We start from the raw sequence: 24,095 nt of genomic DNA on the forward strand, positions 1-24,095 counted from the left end.
GTGAGAGGCGACGGGCTGGGGTGGCAATTCTTGTTGCCCCTCGGCTCAAAGCCTGCACGTTGGAGTTCAACCCGGTGGACGAGAGGGTAGCTTCCCTCCGCCTTCGGGTGGGGGGACGGGTCCTGACTGACTGGCAGCTCAGAGTACCCACCCTTTTTGGATTCACTCGAGGGAGTACTGGAGAGTGCTCCCCCGGGTGATTCCCTCGTTCTACTGAGGGACTTCAACGCTCATGTTGGCAGCGACAGTGAAACCTGGAGAGGTGTGATTGGGAAGAATGGCCACCCGGATCTGAACCCGAGTGGTGTTCTGTTATTGGACTTTTGTGCTCGTCACAGATTGTCGATAACAAACACCATGTTCAAACATAAGGGTGTCCATATGTGCACTTGGCACCAGGACACCCTAGGCCGCAGTTACATGATCGACTTTGTAGTTGTGTCATCGGATTTGCGGTCTCATGTTTTGGACACTCGGGTGAAGAGAGGGGCGGAGCTTTCTACCGATCACCACCTGGTGGTGAGTTGGCTGCGATGGTGGGGGAGGATGCCGGACAGACCTGGCAGGCCCAAACGCATTGTGAGGGTTTGCTGGGAACGCCTGGCAGAGTCTCCTGTCAGAGAGAGTTTCAATTCCCACGTCCGGAAGAACTTTGAACATGTCACGAGGGAGGTGCTGGACATTGAGTCCGAGTGGACAATGTTCCGTACCTCTATTGTCGAGGCGGCCGATTGGAGCTGTGGCCGCAAGGTAGTTGGTGCCTGTCGTGGCGGTAATCCTAGAACCCGTTGGTGGACGCCGGCGGTGAGGGATGCCGTCAGGCTGAAGAAGGAGTCCTATCGGGTTCTTTTGGCTCATGGGACTCCTGAGGCAGCAGACAGGTACCGACAGGCCAAGCGGTGTGCGGCTTCAGCGGTCGCGGAGGCAAAAACTCGGACAGACATGGGAGGAGTTCGGGGAGGCCATGAAAAAAGACTTCCGGACGGCTTCGAAGCAATTCTGGACCACCATCCGCCGCCTCAGGAAGGGGAAGCAGTGCAGTGTCAACACCGTGTATGGTGGGGATGGTGCTCTGCTGACCTCGACTGTGGATGTTGTGGATCGGTGGAGGGAATACTTCGAAGACCTCCTCAATCCTACCAGCACGTCTTCCTATGAGGAAGCAGGGCCTGGGGAGTCTGTGGTGGTCTCCTATTTCTAGGGATGAGGTTGCCGAGGTAGTTAAAAAGCTCCTTGGTGGCAAGGCCCCGGGGGTGGATGAGATCCGCCCGGAGTTCCTTAAGGCTCTGGATGTTGTGGGGCTGTCTTGGTTGACAAGACTCTGCAACATCGCGTGGACATCGGGGGCGGTACCTCTGGATTGGCAGACCGGGGTGGTGGTTCCTCTCTTTAAGAAGGGGAACCGGAGGGTGTGTTCCAACTATCGTGGGATCACACTCCTCAGCCTTCCCGGTAAGGTCTATTCAGGTGTACTGGAGAGGAGGCTACGCCGGATAGTCGAACCTCGGATTCAGGAGGAACAGTGTGGTTTTCGTCCTGGTCGTGGAACTGTGGACCAGCTCTATACTCTCGGCAGGGTCCTTGAGGGTGCATGGGAGTTTGCCCAACCAGTCTACATGTGCTTTGTGGACTTGGAGAAGGCATTCGACCGTGTACCCCGGGAAGTCCTGTGGGGAGTGCTCAGAGAGTATGGGGTAACGGACTGTCTTATTGTGGCAGTTCGCTCCCTGTATAATCAGTGTCAGAGCTTGGTCCGCATTGCCGGCAGTAAGTCGGACACGTTTCCAGTGAGGGTTGGACTCCGCCAAGGCTGCCCTTTGTCACCGATTCTGTTCATAACCTTTATGGACAGAATTTCTAGGCGCAGTCAGGGCGTTTGAGGGGCTCTGGTTTGGTGGCTGCAGGATTAGGTCACTGCTATTTGCAGATGATGTGGTCTTGATGGCTTCCTCCGGCCAAGATCTTCAGCTCTTACTGGATCGGTTCGCAGCCGAGTGTGAAGCGACTGGGATGGGAATCAGCACCTCCAAGTCCGAGTCCATGGTTCTCTCCCGGAAAAGGGTGGAGTGCCATCTCCGGGTTGGGGAGGAGATCTTGTCCCAAGTGGAGGAGTTCAAGTACCTCGGAGTCTTGTTCACGAGTGGGGGAAGAGTGGATCGTGAGATCGACAGGCGGATCGGTGCGGCGTCTTCAGTAATGCGGACGCTGTATCGATCCGTTGTGGTGAAGAAGGAGCTGAGCCGGAAGGCAAAGCTCTCGATTTACCAGTCGATCTACGTTCCCATCCTCACCTATGGTCATGAGCTTTGGGTCATGACCGAAAGGACAAGATCACGGGTACAAGCGGCCGAAATGAGTTTCCTCCGCCGAGTGGCGGGGCTCTCCCTTAGAGATAGGGTGAGAAGCTCTGTCATTCGGGGGGAGCTCAAAGTAAAGCCACTGCTCCTCCACATCGAGAGGAGCCAGATGAGGTAGTTCGGGCATCTGGTCAGGATGCCACCCGAACGCCTCCCCAGGAAGGTGTTTCGGGTACGTCCGACCGGTAGGAGGCCACGGGGAAGACCCAGGACACGCTGGGAAGACTATCTCTCCCGGCTGGCCTGGGAACGCCTCGGGATCCCCCGGGAGGAGCTGGACGAAGTGGCTGGGGAGAGGGAAGTCTGGGCTTCCCTGCTTAAGCTGCTGCCCCCGCGACCCGACCTCGGATAAGCGGAAGAAGATGGATGGATGGATGGATGAATGAATGAGAGTCAGAGGAGAATCAGAAACTGAAATGGCTGTTTGCAGCAAGATACAGTACCCCGCACTGATGGGAAAGACACCAGAGAGCGACAACAAAGGACACAAGAGGAGCCGGCTCCATGTGAACCGTCTGCCCTGCACGGCCAGGAGACAGGAGCAGCTGCTGCCACAACAATTCCCCTTGTGCTCTTTTACTCGAGACAGCCTTCCAGGCCCGCCAACAACATGGACCAAGGATGAGAGAGACAGACACACAAAAAGTGCACGGAATCACGGAATGTCTCTTGCAAAACGAGTGTGTTGCAAGAGACACTCCGTGATTGACGCAATTCGAACGGGCCATGCACAATATGGAAATGCGTGACACTTTGAGGGGAAGAGTGAAGTGAAGTGAATTATATTTATATAGCGCTTTTCTCTAGTGACTCAGAGCGCTTTTACATAGTGAAACCCAATATCTAAGTTACATTTAAACCAATGTGGGCGACACTGGGAGCAGGTGGGTAAAGTGTCTTGCCCAAGGACACAACAGCAGTGACTAGGATGGCGGAAGCGGGGATTGAACCTGGAACCCTCAAGTTGCTGGCACGGCCACTCTACCAACTGAGCTAACAAAGCAAACAAAGGCAACCACTACAGGAAACCAAAGAATCAATACGTATTAGTGCTTCCATGCACTACTGAGTTTATAGTACCACTGCTTACAAAACATGCATCTGAGAGTAAAATTGTACATACAGTCATGGTCAAAAGTTTACATACACTTGTAAAGAACATAATGTCATGGCTGCCTTATTGCAGAGAAACTTGCCAAGGGACACATAGCTGTATGTATACTTTTGACCCAGCAGATTTGGTCACATTTTCAGTAGACCCATAATAAATTCATAAAAGAACCAAACTTCATGAATGTTTTTTGTGACCAACAAGTATGTGCTCCAATCACTCTATCACAAAAAAATAAGAGTTGCAGAAATTATTGGAAACTCAAGACAGCCATGACATTATGTTCTTTACAAGTGTATAAAAACTTTTGACCACGACTGTATGCTGCAACCAAAAATAAGTTGTACTATGTGTTATCTTACATTACAACAGTTTTTTTGGAACATAAAAACGGGCCGGAAAGTGCAAGAAACAGCACTGTTTCCACGGCGCTCAGATACAAGCCAAAAAATCTCGGTTGAATGCAGTTTAGCAGCGTTTTTGCTTCAAAATTGTCTCCAGGAAACGGCACATTAGCTACAGCACTACTGCACGGCACAGTCGCTTTTCCATACTCCAATATGAAGAGTATTCAAAAGACGGTTTGGTATGGGATATTATGCAGCTACTTCAGAGCTGGGCGATACGGACCAAAACTGATATCCCGGTATTTTTAGGCGGAATCGCGATATAAGATATATACCGGTATTTTAAACAAAATGTGCAAAGTGTTTAGTTTAAACTCAACACCACATTACTGTTACTACCAGTGTTCTGAAAATTACTTCTAAAAAGTAATTGTAACTCCTTGTTACTTAACCAAAAAAGTAATTGAATTACTAATGCAATTAGTCTTTGATAAACATAATTATTACTAGGGAAAGTAATTCATGTGTTGCTTAAAAAAATACTTTAAATATATGTCAGATGCAGTAGAGAGAAAGTTATCAGAGCAGAAAGTTAAACATTTTGTCTTGCAGTCTCCTCAAAATGATGGAAAGCGGCACTTTACAAAGAAACTGGTGCTGCGGTCAAGTTGGAATTGCCACAAAACACATTTTAAGATATTTAACACTCGCCAAAAGTGGATAGTGCAATCCCCAATTCGTCACGTTTCGTGTTTCAGGTAAACAGCGACAATATGAATCACCTTCCTACTGTACAGTACACCAGCGTGTGTGCTCTTTGGGTAAAGGATGATTCGTCCTCTTCCCCTCTAAAACCCGTCTGACGGCTACTCATCTAGCACAGTTACATAAACATGCTTAGTATCCGAGAACAAGGATGGGTGCTACATTTCTTGTTGCCAAGCAGAGTAAATAAAGAAGATGGATTAAACTGCAGAGGGGCAAAGTTTACACACGAGGAAAGACGATGCATGCACTGCATACTGTATGTTCAGCCAGGACAGAGTTCAGACATATGTCTACCAGGTTAAGGTGCGTCATCTTTGACAGTGTTATCACATCTCAAAGGTTTGTTCCATTACATTTCCTTAAAGAAAAAAAAACTGGAGGTTAGTCTGCTGCTCTGTCAGAGGTTTGTGTCATCTGCACTGTCCTTCAGAGGGCACAGAGACATACTGCATTACAAAGCAGCAGCAGCACCAGTAGCAGCCTTACCAGTGCCTAAAATAGCTCCCGTATGCACACACCGGCGCACGACTGCTCAACACACTCCCGCAGTGCAGACACGGTGAAAACAGCTGATTCACGTATAAACACATGCACACAAGAATTGAGACGCTGCTTACTGCACACCAGCACAATAAGAAAGAGATAAACCTCACAAAAGCGGGAGAATCTCCGCCTACACTCGTATGTAGCAACAGAGCATCACTGGACTACTCACGTAGGACCGAGCTTGGTTTCATGCTTCCTTCTTCAGTTCTGAAGCAGGGGAGGTTAAAAAAAGGCAAGATGGTAAATTAAGCACCGGTTAGGGAGAAGAATAGCAGGAGAAAAAGCAGAAAGAGGGCGAGTCAGAGGCTGGAGAATGACAGGCATTCCTGTAGCTTAGGCAGCACCCGGGCTGTGAGTGGGTGGGTTGCAGCGTCACAGACCCGCTCACGTCACACTTTTCATGAATGGAGCTGTCTGACGCAGGGAGGACGAGGGTCACAAACCTGAGGAGGAGGAGGAAAAAGGGAATCTTCTGCACTGACTCAAAGAGGAGGAGCAAACAGAGATGAAGGGGAAAGGCGACAGAGGGGGAGGTGAATGTAATTCAGAGCAGCACCAGCTGGAATCAGCACGTTGGGTTGCAGTTGTGCCTCTCTCTAAGTAGGACATTCTTTTTTTTTTTGACAAAAGAAAGTCCCTTTGAATCAAATCCCACATCAATTTGGCCGGTGCTTAATGTACCAGCATTGCCACATCTTCATCACCAAGACAAACGCTGCGTCAGAGAAATAAAATTGCAATTCTAAGCATTTCTTGTAAAATTGTGACTGTTATAGAGTAAAATTCCAACTTTTATCATAACATTGCAGAAATGTTCAGTTTTTCTTGTAAATTGACTAAATGACTAAAATTACGACTTATTATAATACTGCCAAAATTCTTAGTTTTTCTTCTGAAATTCCAACTCATTTTTCACAACAAGCTTTTTTATATTGGCATAGTTTGTATATCTGATGTTGTAAATACAAATCTTTATATATCTAGAAAGGGTGGTACTAAGGAGGTAGGCATTTTTCAGAGGTCTCAAGAAGGTAACAAATACAAGAATGTGTGTCTGTGTGTGTGTGTGTGTGTGTGTGTGTGTGTGTGTGTGTGTGTGTGTGTGTGTGTGTGTGTGTGTGTGTGTGTGTGTGCGTGCAGCAAAATAAACTGTTTGTGGTTTGCTTTACTACAACTCCCCTCAATACATGATCACGCCTGGATTTGCGGGATTTCGTAAAAGTCTGCGCTATTTCACTGCACGTCGGAGCCGCAACAGAACGGCGGTGGGGATTGTTGGACTGCGAACGGCTGCCGCTGCGCTTCCATTGGAAATTCAGGGTTATGCATGCTGAGTTGAGGCCTTGTGTGACTTAACACATGACAGCTGTTTAAAATGTGCACTTGTGTGCAAATTAAAAGGTATTTTTCTCCTGAAAAACATTGGTCGAAATCCAAATTATACGATTTTGGGCGCATTCAACTTTAGAGGTTACACAAGGTTTATTGGTACCATAGCCTGACTTAGGCCCAATTTACACTGCACACAAAATCAGATTTTTTGCCCTCAAGTGATACAGATTGGATTTTTTGCCAGTCTAAAACACTCCAAAGTGCTTCAAATCTGACCTTTTCGCATCAGATTCAGGCCACATCAGGGAGTAGTCCGAATCCAATTGGAATCCGATCTTTTCAAATGTGACTGCAGTCTAAACGGCAATGCTTCCTGAATGCGACTCTTGCATTTTCTTTGGGCGAGCTACGTCATTCGAGTGCACGAGGAAAGACGCAGCCCACGAGCGGAAGTGGATTCGTCATCACAACATCCGTTTTCTGTATGCAAAGAATTTTTTGGCGGTCAATAGTGAGCAAATATTAGGCTATATGTCATATATGAAGATATATATTGTATACTTTGATTCCGAAGAAATAGCAATTGTTAAAGGAACAGGAACTGACGTCTCCATTATTTGCTTACATGTTATGTAAGTTGTTTATGTTGAAAAATAAAGCTAATGTGGATGTCCGTGTTGCCTCCATTTTCCAGCCAGAAAAAGATTACAACCTTCCTACATATATTAAGCTATATACCTGTATATATATATATATATATATATATATATATATATATATACATAATATTACATTAATTTATTTTCACATCAAAAAAGAAAATTTTTTAAGGTGTGACAACTTATTTTATTTTGTAGTAGTAAGGACTTCCTTGTTCATGTACGGAATCCGGTCAACTTCGCACTTAATCGAACTGCGCTTGCAAATGATGTAGAGGCCACATTGGGGCCAGTGCGTCTTTATACTGGAGTCTGATAATGATCACATTTTACTTGCAGTATAAACAGTCAGCTGGAAAAAATAAGATTAAAAAAAAAAAATGGGGCACTTTGGCCTGCAGTGTGAACGTAGTCATCATGAGTGACCAAAATGGATATCAGTAAAAAGAGGAGTAAAAAAAAAAAAGAGCCAAGTTTGTCAAATGAACGTCACAAACACACGCGCAGTGGTGTATACATACTTCATGACCTGTTAGTTATTCGAAGTATTTTAACCAATCAGATCGCAGGAAATTCACAGTGCCCTCCCACTACAACTCCAAGGATGTTCAGTATCGGTAAGGAAAGATATGCTAATGTTGTGTTAAATTCAAGTGAATGATTGATGATCTTCCGCCATCTTTGACAAAAGTGTGGGACGTAGCAACAGTAACTAAGGAGACGTGGCTTTGCGGGCAAAGTCGGAAGCGTCCATTGTTGTACTGACCTGTAAGAAGATTGCTGAGCATCTCAGGAGGTTTGACCCGTGTGTTATGATCTCTGTCTCACCTCTGCCCTTGTTGTCACCTGAATGCACACGCACACACACACAAAAGCATTGGAGATGATTAATAACATGCAATGTATTCAAATGCAAAGTCCATAGAATGGCGTTGATTAAAAGGCTGCAGAGAAGTTGTAGTTTGAACTATTATAAACAGTGAAAGTGTGGCATTGACTCCAAGCTTGAGTCACTACAAAAACCGCAGCACAAAGGAGGCACGATTCAATGTTTGGTGTGTGTGTGTGTGTGTGTGTGTGTGTGTGTGTGTGTGTGTGTGTGTGTGTGTGTGTGTGTGTGTGTTCTTGTACTTCTACCCTTCTTGAGACATCAACAAGGAAAAGTACCTTCCATATGAGGACCGGTGAACAAGTTAGGACCAACATCATGGCCCCAAAAAGGAGGGATTTTTCAAATTGACTGTGTGTCGGTTTTAAAAGTGCTCCCCCTATGGTCAACACATGAAATAACAAGTGTGTGTAAAAATCTGAAGTGCTCCCCCTCTGCCCAACGTATGTAATAACAAGTGTGTGTAAGAAATTGAAATGTGCCCCCTTTGGCCAAAATGAATTAAACAAATTAAATACAAATGTATATAGAGACATACTGTAATAACTTGAAGTAAATAATGAAGAATAAAAACTGATTACAAACAAAAAATTCAAAAAAAATAAAAATTAACTAAAAGCAGTTTTTTTCTCACCATGTGCTGACTTATTTCTTATAAAATTGGGAACAAATTCTCATATTCTTTCTGTTTCTGTAATATTGCAATACTTTCTCGTTAAATGATTACTTTATGTAAAATTGTTACTTTTCAATGCAAAATGGTGACATTAGTCATATAAAATTCTGACTTTTATCACAATATTGCCATTTTTTGTTGTTCTTGTAAAATAGTGAAATTTTTTGAGTAAAATTATGACTTGTCATAATTATGACAAATTTCCGATTATTATTAAAATATTGCCAACATTTTAAAGTTTTCTTATAAACTTGTGACTTTTGTCGAGTAAAATTCCGACTCTTGATAACATTGCCAACATTTTAATCTGTTCTTGTAAAATTGCGACTGGTAGAGTAAAATTCCAACTTTTATCATAATATTGCACAAATGTTCCATTTTCCTTGTAAAATTTTGACTTGTCTTAAGTAAAATTACGACTTCTATTATAATACTGCCCAAATTCTTAGTTTTTCTTGTGAAATTGTGACCTTTTTCTTGTGAAATTCCAACACTTTTTTCACAACAAGCTTTTTTACATATGCATAGTTTGTATATATTATTAAATGTTTTGAATACAAATCTTTACATGTCTAGAAATGGTGGTCCTAAAGAGGTAGGCATTTTTCGGAGGTCCCAAGAAGGAAACAAATACAAGAATGTGTGTGTGTGTGTGTGTGTGTGTGTGTGTGTGTGTGTGTGTGTGTGTGTGTGTGTGTGTGTGTGTGTGTGTGTCTCAGACCGAAGGAGCCACCAAAATAATATGAGGGAGGGTCTTATCGTGAAAGGAGTGGCTCCAGGAACAGATGCTCTACCTTGTAGTCTTGTTACAAGCCCAACTCTCTTGAGAGGGGTGTAATGGTGCATGGTGTGTGTGTGTGTGTGTGTGTGTGTGTGTGTGTGTGTGTGTGTGTGTGTGTGTGTGTGTGTGTGTGTGTGTGTGTGTGTGTGTGCTTGAGAAGGAGGGGAGAATCCAATCTCTGGCCTCCAACCACACCCCGGCAGGGGACCCCACTGGAGAAGGAGGGGCACTGATATCCTGCGGCGAGGATAAAAAGCAGACAGCCTCTAAATAGTGTGAAACGGCAGTCCAAAGATTCAGTGCACAGATGGCTGAGGATAGTGTCCGAATGGGACACATGTCAAACAATGGTGTGGATCCCTAAACTAGATACAAAAACGCGATATAAGTGTCAAATAATTCTGTTTTCATTAAATAGATACCAGATACCTGGAAAAATAATTCTTCCTCTTCAAGCTACTGTACTGTATATTTGGGTGCTATATTACATTATTGTTCAACGATTAAAAAATTAACTCATTACCGTAAAATATCAAATAGCATTATTTATCTAATTCACAGAAGAGACGAAGCAAATGTCAGCCAATAAGAATTCGGCAGGGGAGGGTCATGGCAGAAGTGCATTGTGGGTCATGGGATGCTAACTGCTATATGCTACTGCCGTAGCTATTAAAATTGATTATTTCAACATTGGCGGTAACTTATAAAAACTGAGAAGGACTGAACAAAAATGGCACCGAAAAGGAAATCATATACTGCAGATTACAAGCTGGACGTAGTGAAACATGCAGCAGAAAACGACGATCGAACAGCAGAAAGAAAGGACGCTAGCGGCGCATACCAGGAGCGACAACGAGGAAGAAGATTTCATGGGATTTAGCGATCAGGAGTGACAGATTGTTTGGTAAACGTATAGCATGTTCTATATGTTATAGTTATTTGAATGACTCTTACCATAATATGTTACGTTAACATACCAGGCACATTCTCAGTTGGTTATTTATGCCTCATATAACGTACACTTATTCAGCCTGTTGTTCACTATTCTTTATTTATTTTGAATTGCCTTTCAAATGTCTATTCTTGGTGTTGGATTTTATCAAATAAATTTCCCCCAATTCGAGTGCTATGTATATATGTTTTTTTCCTTCTTTATTATGCATTTTCGGCCGGTGCGACGTATACTTCGGAGCGATTTATAATCCAAAAAATACGGTAGCGTTGATGCCCGAATTTAGACAGTTCAAAGGAAGCCCTACTGGGAACACGTTTTGTGTGTCTGTACCCGTCCACATCTGTCTCTAACAAAAAGTGTGTGTCTCTGTCTCCAAAAAGTGTGTGTCTCTGTCTCCAAAAAGCGCCATTGTGTTCTTATAGCCACGTTTTACATATACAATGTAACTCTTCGGACAGGAGGGCACAAACATCAGCGACACTAGCATAGTTACACTTTGAGTTACGGTCTCATTTTAACATCAACATCATGCTAAGTTAGCATATTCACTGAAGACAGACAAAATGTTTAAACTTGCAGCTACCAGGTATTTGCTAACGGACCGTTGGCACAGCCAGAGGCGTTATTTTAAGTTGTGTCGTGAAGACCTTTTTTGTCTTTTGTGACAAAACTGTGGTTGTCATACTTTTATCATGTTGGATCACTGGCAGTATGGATCACTGGCAGTATCATAACATTCACAATGAGGAAGAGATTTATTTTATGACGTCGTACGAGTGAAGGAGATGATAAGACCTTTCCTGTTTAGTGCCTATAAACAAGCTCTAGGGCAGTGGTTCTTAACCTTGTTGGAGGTACCGAACCCCACCAGTTTCATATGCGCATTCACCGAACCCTTCTTTAGTGAAATAAAAAAAAAAATTTCTTCCAAATTTAAGATGAAGTTATATGTTTTTGGTAACACTTTAGTATGGGGAACATATTCTAAGTAACAAAGACTTAATTTAGAGTTTTTTGGACACCAGGGGAACATATTCTAAGTAACAAAGACTTAATTTAGAGTTTTTTGGTTAGGGTTAGAGGGTTAGGGCCGGGGTTAGAGGGTTAATAATGACTAGTTAAGAGCCAATATGTTACTAATTTGCATGTTAATAAGCAACTAATTAATCATGAATATGTTCCCCATGCTAAAGTGTTACCATGTTTTTTTACTGGTGCACAAAATGAACCGTGCATGAACATCACTTTGTTCAAAGAACAAAACCAACACAGTGCATAAACTCACAACAAAGTACACACCTGCAAATCAGTGCGACTTCTGCTGTTGCCGTATCCGTAATACGCCGATAGGGAGAAGTTTTTATTTACACGATGAGTCGGGTGTGTCTTGACCTCCGCCAAACCCCTGAGGCCGACTCACCGAACCCCTAGGTTTCGATCAAACCCAGGTTAAGAACCACTGCTCTAGGGACACATATTACTGTGAGAACATTATCAAAAGTCAATTTTTACATAAGAAGGGAACCTTAATTTGTTAGGACTATGGGTGTAACGATTCGTTTTGACAACAATTAAATTCATTCAATCCATCCATTCGTTTTCTACCGCTTGTCCCTTTTGGGGTCATGGGGGGGGGGGGGGGGGTCGCTGGAGCCTATCTCAGCTGCATCCGGGCGGTAGGCGGGGTACACCCTGGACAAGTCGCCACCTCATCACAGGGCCAACACAGATAGACAGACAACATTCACACTCACATTCACACACCAGGGTCAATTTAGTGTTGCCAATCAACCTATCCCCAGGTGCATGTCTTTGGAGGTGGGAGGAAGCCGGAGTACCCGGAGGGAACCGACGCAGTCACAGGGAGAACATGCAAACTACACACAGAATGATCCCGAGCGCAGGATCTAACCCAGGACCTTCGTATTGTGAGGCAGATGTACTAACCCCTCTTCCACCGTGATGCCCACGATTCAATTCGATTCAGAATTTGTGGTTGTCAATAGGATTCAGGGACGATATTATTTTTTTTAGAACGGTAAGATCCGAAACAATTCAGTGATTTAAAATCAATTTAGTAACTTTGACCAAAAAAAAAAAATCAAGCTGGCTGTGAAATAAATACTGGATCCTGCTACTTTTGCCGTTGTTTTTCAACATAAAAAATATACAATATTAATACCAAAAATAAACAGACAACTTATGTCAACACACCGACCAAATGGCCTATGGTGAAATGAATGAAGTTGGAAACATTAGTGAAGTGGGACCACTTGTTCCAGTAATACTGGAGATAACTTATTTTTACTTTTTCCAAATATACTGTGTATTACATTGTTTTTAACCTCCCATCTCAAGCTGGTCCGGCGGCGAACTTGCTCTGCTGTCACTTCCGTTTAGTCAGTCACATCCTTTGTGGTTTAAAGTTAAGTTGTGGCTCTATATTGTTGTGTTGTTTCGTTTTTAATTGTTGGGGCTTTTACAATCGTGTTTGAGCTGAAAGTTATTGTGTTGTAATTAATGACATTGTCTAGTGGTGTTTTTCATTAGGTATGATCTTTCTCGACCACCGTGATTGATTTGATTACACCACAGACAGACAAACAGGTTTACTGTAACGTTTAACGTTTAGTGCTAAACTTCATATAAAGTATGCCGTTCTTAAATCCAATGTTTTCGTTTTTCTATCATCAATAAAATGTATATATCGCCTTTTCAAATCGATGTTGGATACCTATCTTCCGGAAGGCCGACTTGCTGAGCACAGATCGATATACTTGAAATTTAGGAATACAAATCGATCTATCAATGCATCGATCAATCATTACACCCCTATTGAGAACAAATGTACATGGAGGATAGTCCTGGCACTGCTATTACTCTGTTACAATACATAAATAATCGGAGAAAACTGGTGGGGACTAGTTAAATATTACCTAAACAGGAGAGACAGACATTAGACATCAAAAGGTGCATGGAATTCAAATGACCGAAACTGAAATACTTGCTGAGCAGGGAACTTCAGGCTACACTCTCTCTCAAGCCAAAATTCCAAAGGTCAGCTGATCACCAGCCTCTGTGCTCATGTGGAAAACAAACAAAGCCACTTTGCAGCGCAAAAACAACACAAATACGTGACATTTCATAAAAGTTTCATAGAAACGTCACCACTCTAATTAATACACAGCACATCAATTTTTTATGATTTTTTTTGTCCATACAGTATAGGTTTATTTGTGCTTTGTAATTAAGACATGATAACTCAGCTGAATTTAACATCTGTCACATTTACCTAGTCTGCAATCAGTCTGGTTAATGATTATGATGATTGTACTGTATATGATGCTACTTTAGCTATTTTTTTGTTTTACAGTGACTGAGCCTCGCCTCTAAGTTTTCCAAACTCAATCTGAGTCAGCTATATGTTCAGACTGGCCAAAGTCTCCTGTTCTGTTCAGTTCTGTCACGATCAACGGCACACAGCTACAATACAACACAGCGAGGCACGCTGATACAACACAGGTGGTCCGGGCTCCGTGCGACTCGCCTTCGAGTGTAACCCACACTGGCCCTGCCCCGTTATACACACTCATTACTTTTTCACCAGCAGCACTGACAGCTCCTATGTCCCCTACATCAATAAGAGAAAAAGTCCTCGGCGCACATCACTTAGGCAGGATTACCTTTCCAACTGCCATCAGGAATCAGCCAGTCACTAACACGCTGGCCCGTGGAGGTCAATGTCGCTATTATAGCTAGTGATTGGTGGCAAAGGCTATGATGGAAAACATTATACTGTAGGTTAAGTCTGATGCGTTTTCCTAAGCACTAAATAACCATCAGGGATAAAGATGAAGAAGGAAACGACGCACCAACTGATGCCATATTTCTAAAAGAATTGACCTTATTACTTTCATGTAGCGCTCAGAACACCTGCATAGCTTGTCACACATACTTCTTGTACACCACAGTAGCTAATACAGACAGAAATAAACAAATAAAAAACAACAGTAAGAAATATATTTAAACTTTATTCTACAATTGTAATCCAACCAAGTCGCTCAAAAATATCGAACATCTTCCTTACCTTACTAGACTTCAGCTCAGTGATCCAAGAAATAATTGTTTTTCTTTCGCTTGTTTCTGGCAACACTTCTAAACAAGAGCCAGGATTATCAAAAACAAGCACAACCCGTGGGCCCAAATTTGTTTGTGTTAGCAAAACATTCTACTTCTGAACCACTGTTGGCCAAATAAAACATGCACACCGAGTCCCCAACTGTGTTTCTGTACTTGAACATTTCTCACACAGTTCAATGCACGCAACAAAAAAAGTACTGTATCTCTGGATGTTTAGCTCAATCACCAAAAAATTTGGTACACACCTTTAAGGGAGTGACAAGCACATGCTTGGATTTTTTTGCAAGATTGGTTGAAAAACATGACGATAAAGCAAAACGTCTTAAGGACTAAGCAACTCATCCTTAAGTCATTGACTATTTGTCTAATGATTATAAAATTGGCATGTCCTCCAAAGAATTCCAAGCATGACCCATAAGTGGCACCATTAAAATAATTATTAATTTGTAAATGAGCCAATAGCACGGCTTTAATTATCACCTGTTTGGCTCAACCTGTATGACAGTGAGCTGAATTTAGGGATGTAAAGATAAACGGTATTAACGAAAACCGCGATAAAACTCTCGACGGTTAGTTTTACCGTTTTAAGCTATTAAAAAACGGTTACTTGATAGTCTCACTTTGATAAACTCCCGGACAGACTGGCGCTAGCCTAAATGCTAACTTGATTACAAGAGATGTGAACGTCTTTCTTCATTGGGAAACGACATACCCCAATCTAAGCTTGTATAAACACATTACTGTCTGAGCAAACTAAGCTATTCAATTGTGTACATAGAACATACAAGATGTGATCTCTTAGACCAGAATGATCGATCGGAGGAGTTTGACAGAGATGTTTAACGATGCATTCAAGGAATGCTGAATAGAGTAGGACGCCACAACGCCTGCCAGAAAAAAATGATTCTATTTGTTACTCACTTTGCATTTAAATACCTGTAAATCTTAAAGTGTTACAATACAAAGAAATATTTAAAACAATCAAAGCTTAGCTATTAAAACAGATACAACACTAAGACTGAAACACTATCAGTAAAGCATAAGAAACAAACATGCAAAATATGTCCAATAGTGGGTTTGTTCATTTAATTTTTTTTTGTTTTTTTTAAGATTTCAGTGTGTGCATCAGTACTTTTTGAGCACAATTAACATTAACGATTAACAATAACCCTGATGTTATTTGTCAAAATAACCATGATATAAAATGTTGATATTGTTCATATAAATTCTAGCTGACTCAATGTCATAAATTGGAGTAGTTGGTAGCACAGTTCAATAATCACATGGTCTTGAGTCAGCGTAAATGTACGAGAATACAATAGTTTTAACTTCTGAAACCAGACAGACAAAGACTGTTGACCTCTATGCACAAAGACACGACTTCAGTAGATAGATGAATAAAAAGAGGTCGGCCAAGCGCTCTTGGTTGTTCGCACAAAGCCCGTCATGGATGAGTGAATTGTGCACACAATATTCTGCGAGTCGGACAGGCTGATAATGTTTTGTGAGATTATCATGCAAAGCCCACTGACAAACCACAGCTTAACCAATTTGTGTTGAGAGAAAATTACATAACAATGAGTGTTCATAACTAAGGGAGGATTCTGTCCACACCGCTTGATGATTCCTTTATCTTTAGTTAAGAGTAGACAGTGGGAGAAGCTGATAAAGATTGTGCTACCTTGGCATTCAATCCGCACCTCTACTGATCTCAGGAAATATTCATAGAATTGGATGCAAGGTGGCAAAGCGGAAAACTGTAGAAAGCCATCAAACTAATTTCATTCAAGAGATTTACTAAGCATTTGTTGGTGGATGAAAACTATGCGTGTTCTGTTTGGTATTCAAGTTGTGTAATTGTTTGTGTAAGGTCCTACTGATAGCTGCTCTCTTGTGTGAGAGGTAAGACAAACATGTGCTGAGCAAAGAAGACGGCAGACAGCGAACAACTTGAATACCCTGAAAGGCAAATTGGTACATTTGATTATAAACAGGAGCACATCGGAGTGTCCAGGATTGGAATATGTTTGACTGCTGAGGTTCAACTGTACTCTGCCACAAATGCGATATCCTGACATCATTTCAGAGTGATGTAATAAATATAAAAAATCCGTAAAGGCTGTCATTGACTGCTTTATTCAGTTAACCTGCCAAGTTTCTTACAGTTGCAGGTAAAAAATAAATGGAAACTTTAAATTAGCAACGGGTCAACAAAATCGGTGTTACAACCTTTGGTTATCACAAGACGGCAGTAGTTGCAATTGAAGTATCATGAGTGGTCCACATTTAATTGAACTGTTGTTGTGTAACTCGTGTGATATAATTTCGGAAGGGTTGTGTACGATGAACTAATCAGCGGTAGCAGTTTGCTCTGTACCAATATTTCAAGATTGATTGTGTTGTTGCTGCAATCTGCAAAACACTTTAATGACCATGTGGTCAAAGAAAGCTACGGTTTTCTTTCCATTTTCTTGTGCACTCCTAATTATTATTAAAAGTTAGGAAATCAAGTAGTTTTATACAATTTTTAAATCATAGAAATGATAGTCTCTCTTCAATTAAGGCCTGTTTTAATTAACATGAGATAACCAGAGCCTGAATAGAAGAACATAATAGCGTACACCACGTTCCTTTTTCGTTTGATCATGGGTGCCCATTACGTCAATCGCTAGCTACCTGTCAATCGCGGAGGGTGTGTCAGTCGATCGCCAGTCAGACATAAAAAAAAACGGAAAATTTAGCGATAATCTTCACTCTGATGTTACTTTTGTCACTTGATTGACATTCACGGCATCCGAGGATCTTGCGAGATGACGCTGGCTGCTGCAAGCTCAGTACTAGGGAAAAACGACCGTCAGGAAGGCAAGAGACACTTTTTATTTCAACAGACTCTTATGCCATACCTGCTGTCAAAAGACTAAAGACCGACCGCACAGTTCCTGTCTTCACAATAAAAGTGCTGCTCCATCCTGCCTGCGCTAACAAAATAAGAGTCTCAGAAAGCTAGCGCACACAGGCTGGCAAGCTACTGAGTTTGCCTTTTATGTATTTCTTGTAAAGTGTACAAAAACGAATATGGAAGCTGGACATTTCTGGACATTTCTCATTGTCATCCCATTGGGTTGAGTTTTTTCTTGCCCTGATGTGGGATCTGAGCCGAGGAAGTCGTTGTGGCTTGTGCAGCCCTTTGAGACACTCGTGATTTAGGGCTATATAAGTAAACATAAATTGATTGATTGATTGACATATAAGATGCCAAAAACCAACTACTTTCATGTGGTATTGGGCAGAAAGGAGGACTTATTTTCTCCTCCAGAATGTAAATCCGAAAATGTGGAAGTTATATAGTATAGTGAATCCTGTCTGATTCCAATCAATGCAAGTCATCAGAAACAGGTACTACACCAACGCACGCACGCACCCGGCGCACACACTCTGCATTTGGTAGACATTTACTAACACCACATCAACTCAAATTGGATTGTGTTATCATCTGCGATCAAACGTGCACGGGTCAAAACACCAAATGTCAGCACTACTGCCAAGACGCTGGAGCGGCCTGCATTACGAGCTCATGTGCTCCGGTTCTCCACTCGTGTGTATTAATATGCTCCCCATGAGGCGCTGCAGGCTGTGGTAATTATAGAAGCTCAGCTAGTAGACACATCACAAGAGCGCAGTACATTCAAAGCAACGTGCCCTTGCATAAATAGCAGTGCATGTATGCATGCTGTAAGACACAACTTTGTAAATGGTTAAATTAACAATGTGTTTACACTGCATTTTGATTTAGCCATAATATAGGCGAAGGTCAAACACAACCTGTACACAGATGCAGGTCGATCCCTGATTTGTTCAGATATACAAACCTGATTTGACTCGAGATATAACTGAAATATAAAACAATCTGCTGTAAACGTTTACTAACTTACTGTAGAGGCAATGTTTTAAGTAACATTACACAATTCCTAATAGTTATACTTGTCCTGATGTGGGATCTAAGCTGAATATGTTGTGGCTTGTACAGCCCTTTGAGACATTTGTGATTAAGGTGTATATGAGTAAACTTTGACTGATTGATTGATATACAAGAGTAAACATAAATCAATCATTGTTAGGCATATGAGGCTGTAAAAAAACAAGAAAACAACCGTAACTTTTAGGGGAACTGCACTTCTTTTTGGAATGTTGCCTATCTTTCGAAATCATTATGTAAGACAAGAAGATTGATGTATTTTTTTAATGCATTTTAACTCGTAAAATAATTGGAATAAAAATCCACTTATAATAGAGTTAACGGGAGGTCCTCTATTCTGCCCATGAAGCCCTTTAAATAACCATCCAAAAAGCGCCAACAACACTCCATTTATATTTTGTGGCTTGAATATTAGCCTGCGACACAGTCATTTTGATAGTACGCTATTATAGTAATGTTCATCATGTGTTGCCTTCATTATAAGACTTGCATAAGGCTTTTAAGTTTCTGCGGCTCCAGACAGATTTATTTTTAAATTTTTGGTCCAATATGGCCCTTTTAACATTTTGGGTTACCGACCCCAGTTCTGGACAATAAATAATGCCCCTCACCTTGGTAGTAGAAGGATGACAACATAATACGACAAATTGGTCACCTTTGACATCCAATTTAGACCTGGAAATGGTGTAAAACACACCAAAAAGGGTTGGAATTGGGGGTTAAATCACCAAAGATGATTCCCGGGTGCGGCCACCGCTGCTGCTCACTGCTCCCCTCACCTCCCAGGGGGTTTACAAGGGGATGGGTCAAATGCAGAGGTTAATTTCACCACACCTAGTGTGTGTGTGTGACAATCATTGGTACTTTAACTTTTTTTTTTTAAATACATATTTTTCCTCATGGGGATCATGAGTCATTTTGATTCTAAACGGGAATATATCAACATCCTAACAGTCGGCATCCCAGTAACAGTGATGTTCTATTATGTTTCTTGGCTCTCATGAGGTCTGCAGTGAATAGTAATCAGTGTTTTGTCGAAGAAAAAAGCGAACGTCGTAATGCTTCAGATGAGCAAAAACTATAAATATTACATGTTATTATAAATGTGTCTGCTACTACATTATATATATATACTGACAGTATGTATATAAAACCTTGATGGAGGTGTTTGGATGTTTTTTAAGCGCTTTATAGGCAAATAGAGCAAATTGTAAGCAGATTTTTGCTCGCATTTATTTACTAATTAGAAGGCATAAAAAAAGAAAACATATTTGTACTTGTCTTACATAAGGATTGTGAATGATAGGCAAAATTAAAAAAAAAATGCAGTTCCCCTCCAAGGGGTACAAAGAAGTTTTGCACAATACGCTGGCTAATGTTGTATGGTCATGTTTTGTCAAGTTATCACACGATCGAAGTGACATCTGAATTTAGAGTTTCCGCAGTAAGTACAACAGTTTCAAAAAGTGTTGTGATGATAGTAAGCAAAGCCTCTTTAATATTAACATCCACGGAGGCTTCGACAATGCAGAGTTAAGTCAACTCCCTTAAGCTCAAAAGTGTAAAGCTCCTGCCCAAACATAAAGAGATTTCAGGCTTAACCCACTACCCAACAAACTCCCAATCCTGGCATTGGCCGCCCAGCAGAGCGTCTTGGATTGTGTCCAATAGAGCACTGGCAAAAAGAGAAAAGCCAATGAGGCAGGATATGGAATTTGCTTACCTTCTTAATCAAGCTGAGATGTCACTATTGGCGTTTTGTGGGCAGCCACAGATGTGACAAGCTGGTCCCGCGTGTGTGGCATAATAGGCTAAGGATGGCAGTGTGGAGGCTGATGGAGCTCAGACTGTACTGGTGCAGAAGGGATGTCCACCCGAGAAGGGAGGGATACAGGGGGATGAGGGCCTGGGGCAGAAATAGGAGCGTAAAGTGAGTGAATGACGATGACAAGACATCCATGCTCACATCTCCTTCTTCATCCCAACGATTGTTTGGATGTTTCCATTCAACTGACCTTCAATGGCTGTACATTCAAGACATACAGTTCACTTATCTGAGGTGCACTCTTAACAGCCGCTAATGCAAAAACATGCACAATAAAACGGACCTTTCAAGCAAGCCTTGCTTCATTGGCTTTGTTGGTTACAGTCAAAGTCGATGATTTTTAATTCATACGTCATATGTGAGGAAAAATAACATGGAAAACCTCAGTTGTTATGTAAAATGCACTATTTCCTAGGGATATACGTCTTACAACAACATTCAATACGATTCAATTCACAATCGGTTCTCGCAATATAGGGCTGCAATGCAGATATAAATTATTTTAATAATCAAGGGGATAAGCGGTAGAAAATGGATGGGTGGAAGTAATATAAAGGAAAAAATATTTTCTGATAGCGAAAACCTTCATTCTTTTCTAAAATAAATGGACATTATCAACATTGAAATTGCACTTGTGTGCGTTAATAAAATAAAAATAAAAATCTTCGCTTTTTGACGCCACACAGATCAAAGCACCCACACGTCACCACTCATGTGCGCTCTATTGCAGCTGCCGTGGGGAAACTATGTCCGCGTATTTAAAGTTCCGGGCACTCCATGCGGCCCGGATTTTATAAATGTTTATGAATTATACTCATTAAACGATTACTCGATTTCATTGATTAATTGTTGCAGTCCTATCACTATATATTTTGGGATATAAAAATGATAACAAAACCCTTTCAAAACAGGTTAGAAAAGTTCCTCTTGGCTGTTGAGTAATGACGTATAAGCACAGCAAGTAAGCGCAGAAATGGTCTAAAAAACAACATTCTAAAAAATCAATGCTTGAAAACTTTGAATTGTAATAAATATGAATCGCACTGCATTGTACATGCAAATTCACGTATGCTCACATACGTACATAGGTACCTACGCTCCCACATACATACACAAATACAGTACATATTTACCTACCTAATGTTCGTACATCCACACGCACATTCAATATACAAACATACACATACACATACTGTACATATACATTCACTGTACAAACACATATACACATTCTGTACATATACATTCATTGTACAAACACATATACACATTCTGTACATATACAAGTACATATGCATACTTACACTCATGCACATAATCACGTTTCATCAAACATATATTAACGTTGTTGCCCTAGGGTAAACTGGGTGTAACACATGGCACACTGACAAAGCTTAACCTATTGTGACTATAACAATCTACAAGGTTAATGTAGGTTGCTTCTCTTTCTCCCCCTCCATTTTTCTGCATTCTTTCGTATCTCAAGTTATCATTACGTATATGTATTGTTGCATTTAAACAACTGTATTGTTGATAATAAAGGTAAATTATTGGTATTGTTCATTATCAATAGCGCTATTTCTATTGGTATTTGTATTGATCCATTTGTAGTGTAATAATGCTCATTGTCATTTCTGTATTATTTTTTATTTTTCGCTAACTGCTTATTTGCTATTACTTTTACCATCATATTTGTACATGTCATATTTGCTGATGTTGCTCTATTGTTGTTGTTGTTTGCTGTTGTTGTTTTTGTCTCTCTGTCTAATCCCCCTCTTGTCCCCACAATTTCCCCCTCTGTCTTCTTTTTTTTTCTCTTTCTATCCCCTCCTGCTCCGGCCCGGCTGCACTAAATGATAATATAAATACATTTAATAAAGTCAAATACAAATAAGGCAACAAGAGAAGTATCCTACACTTCTCTTTTGTAAAGTAAATCTGAACAGCCGACATGGGCATCTACATCAACTATATGATTTGCCTGAGAAGCTGGACAGGACATAAAAAAAAAAAAAAAGAAAAAAAAAAAAAAAAAAAAAAAAAAAAAAAAAAAAAATGAATCGCAATTCCACTCTTCACTCTAATGGACATTGAGCCCCAGTTTTCAAGTTGCATACCGTACCTTTATTAAAAGGCATAAATCAAGTCTGCATATCAAACATTTTTTCTTTAAAAAAAATCAAAAATGATAGTGTTATCTCAAGCGGGCTGTAATTAGTTATTTGTACTTTAACTGATACCATATGTTGTGAGCTTTACTGTACCACAACAAATATTACACAGTGAGCTGACAAGGCATCTGTAAAGCTAAAATTAACAGTGATGTTTTAAAGAATGAATATTCAAGAGCGAAGGCTGCCACACATTTTAAAATCTGTAAAAAAAAAAAAAAAAAACATTCTAAATCACAATATACATACTGTGATTTAGAATGTTTGTTTTTTTTTTACAGATTTTACTCTCCTCTCTGAGCTGCCACCTTAACGTGGTAGAGGAGTTTGCGTGTCCCAATGATCCTAGGAGCTATGTTGTCCGGGGGCTTTATGCCCCCTGGTAGGGTCTCCCAAGGCAAACTGGTCCTAGGTGAGGGATCAGACAAAGAGCAGCTCGAAGATCTCTATGAGGAACACTGACAAGGAACCCAGATTTCCCTCGCCCGGACGCGGGTCACCGGGGCCCCCCTCTGGAGCCAGGCCCGGAGGTGGGGCACGATGGCGAGCGCCTGGTGGCCGGGCCTGCCCCCATGGGGCCCGGCCGGGCACAGCCCGAAGAGGCAACGTGGGTCCCCCCTCCAATGGGCTCACCACCCATAGCAGGGGTCATAGAGGTCGGGTGCGATGTGAGCTGGGCGGCAGCCGAAGGCAGGGCACTTGGCGGTCCGATCCTCGGCTACAGAAGCTAGCTCTTGGGACGTGGAACGTCACCTCGCTGGGGGAGAAGGAGCCTGAGCTAGTGCGCGAGGTGGAGAAGTTCCGGCTAGATATAGTCGGACTCACTTCGACGCACAGCAAGGGCTCTGGAACCAGTTCTCTCGAGAGGGGCTGGACTCTCTTCCACTCTGGCGTTGCCGGCAGTGAGAGGCGACGGGCTGGGGTGGCAATTCTTGTTTCCCCCCGGCTCAGAGCCTGCACATTGGAGTTCAACCCAGTGGACGAGAGGGTAGCTTCCCTCCGCCTTCGGGTGGGGGAACGGGTCCTGACTGTGGTTTGCGCTTATGCGCCAAGCCGCAGCTCAGAGTACCCACCCTTTTTGGATTCACTCGAGGGAGTACTTGAGAGTGCGCCCCCGGGTGATTCCCTCGTTCTACTGGGAGACTTCAATGCTCATGTTGGCAGCGACAGTGAAACCTGGAGAGGCGTGATTGGGAAGAATGGCCGCCCGGATCTGAATCCGAGTGGTGTTTTGTTATTGGACTTTTGTGCTCGTCACAGATTGTCAATAACAAACACCATGTTCAAACATAAGGGTGTCCATATGTGCACTTGGCACCAGGACACCCTAGGCCGCAGTTCCATGATCGACTTAGTAGTTGTGTCATCGGATTTGCGGCCTCATGTTTTGGACACTCGGGTGAAGAGAGGGGCGGAGCTTTCTACCGATCACCACCTGGTGGTGAGTTGGCTGCGATGGTGGGGGAGGATGCCGGACAGACCTGGCAGGCCCAAACGCATTGTGAGGGTTTGCTGGGAACGTCTGGCAGAGTCTCCTGTCAGAGAGAGTTTCAATTCCCACC

At 42.1% G+C, this 24,095-nt stretch overlaps 1 protein-coding gene across 2 annotated transcripts in view; it reads right to left on the reverse strand.

The window, feature by feature from the left end:
- The window catches only part of map3k13 (mitogen-activated protein kinase kinase kinase 13), a 63,465-nt gene that overhangs the window by 31,493 nt on the left and 7,877 nt on the right, over positions 1-24,095 (reverse strand). Inside the window, exons 2-3 of one of the 2 annotated variants that reach the window (XM_061971493.1) lie at positions 20,261-20,443; positions 7,887-7,966 (exon numbers count right to left, since the gene is read on the reverse strand). The gene's annotated coding sequence lies outside the window, so the exon portion shown is untranslated. Of the gene's footprint in view, positions 1-5,298; positions 6,547-7,886; positions 7,967-20,260; positions 20,444-24,095 lie in introns of those variants that run through there. The other variant, XM_061971494.2, reaches the window with a different exon arrangement.

This window comes from Nerophis lumbriciformis, linkage group LG13 (genome assembly GCF_033978685.3).
Source record: "Nerophis lumbriciformis linkage group LG13, RoL_Nlum_v2.1, whole genome shotgun sequence".
Lineage (NCBI taxonomy): Eukaryota > Metazoa > Chordata > Actinopteri > Syngnathiformes > Syngnathidae > Nerophis > Nerophis lumbriciformis.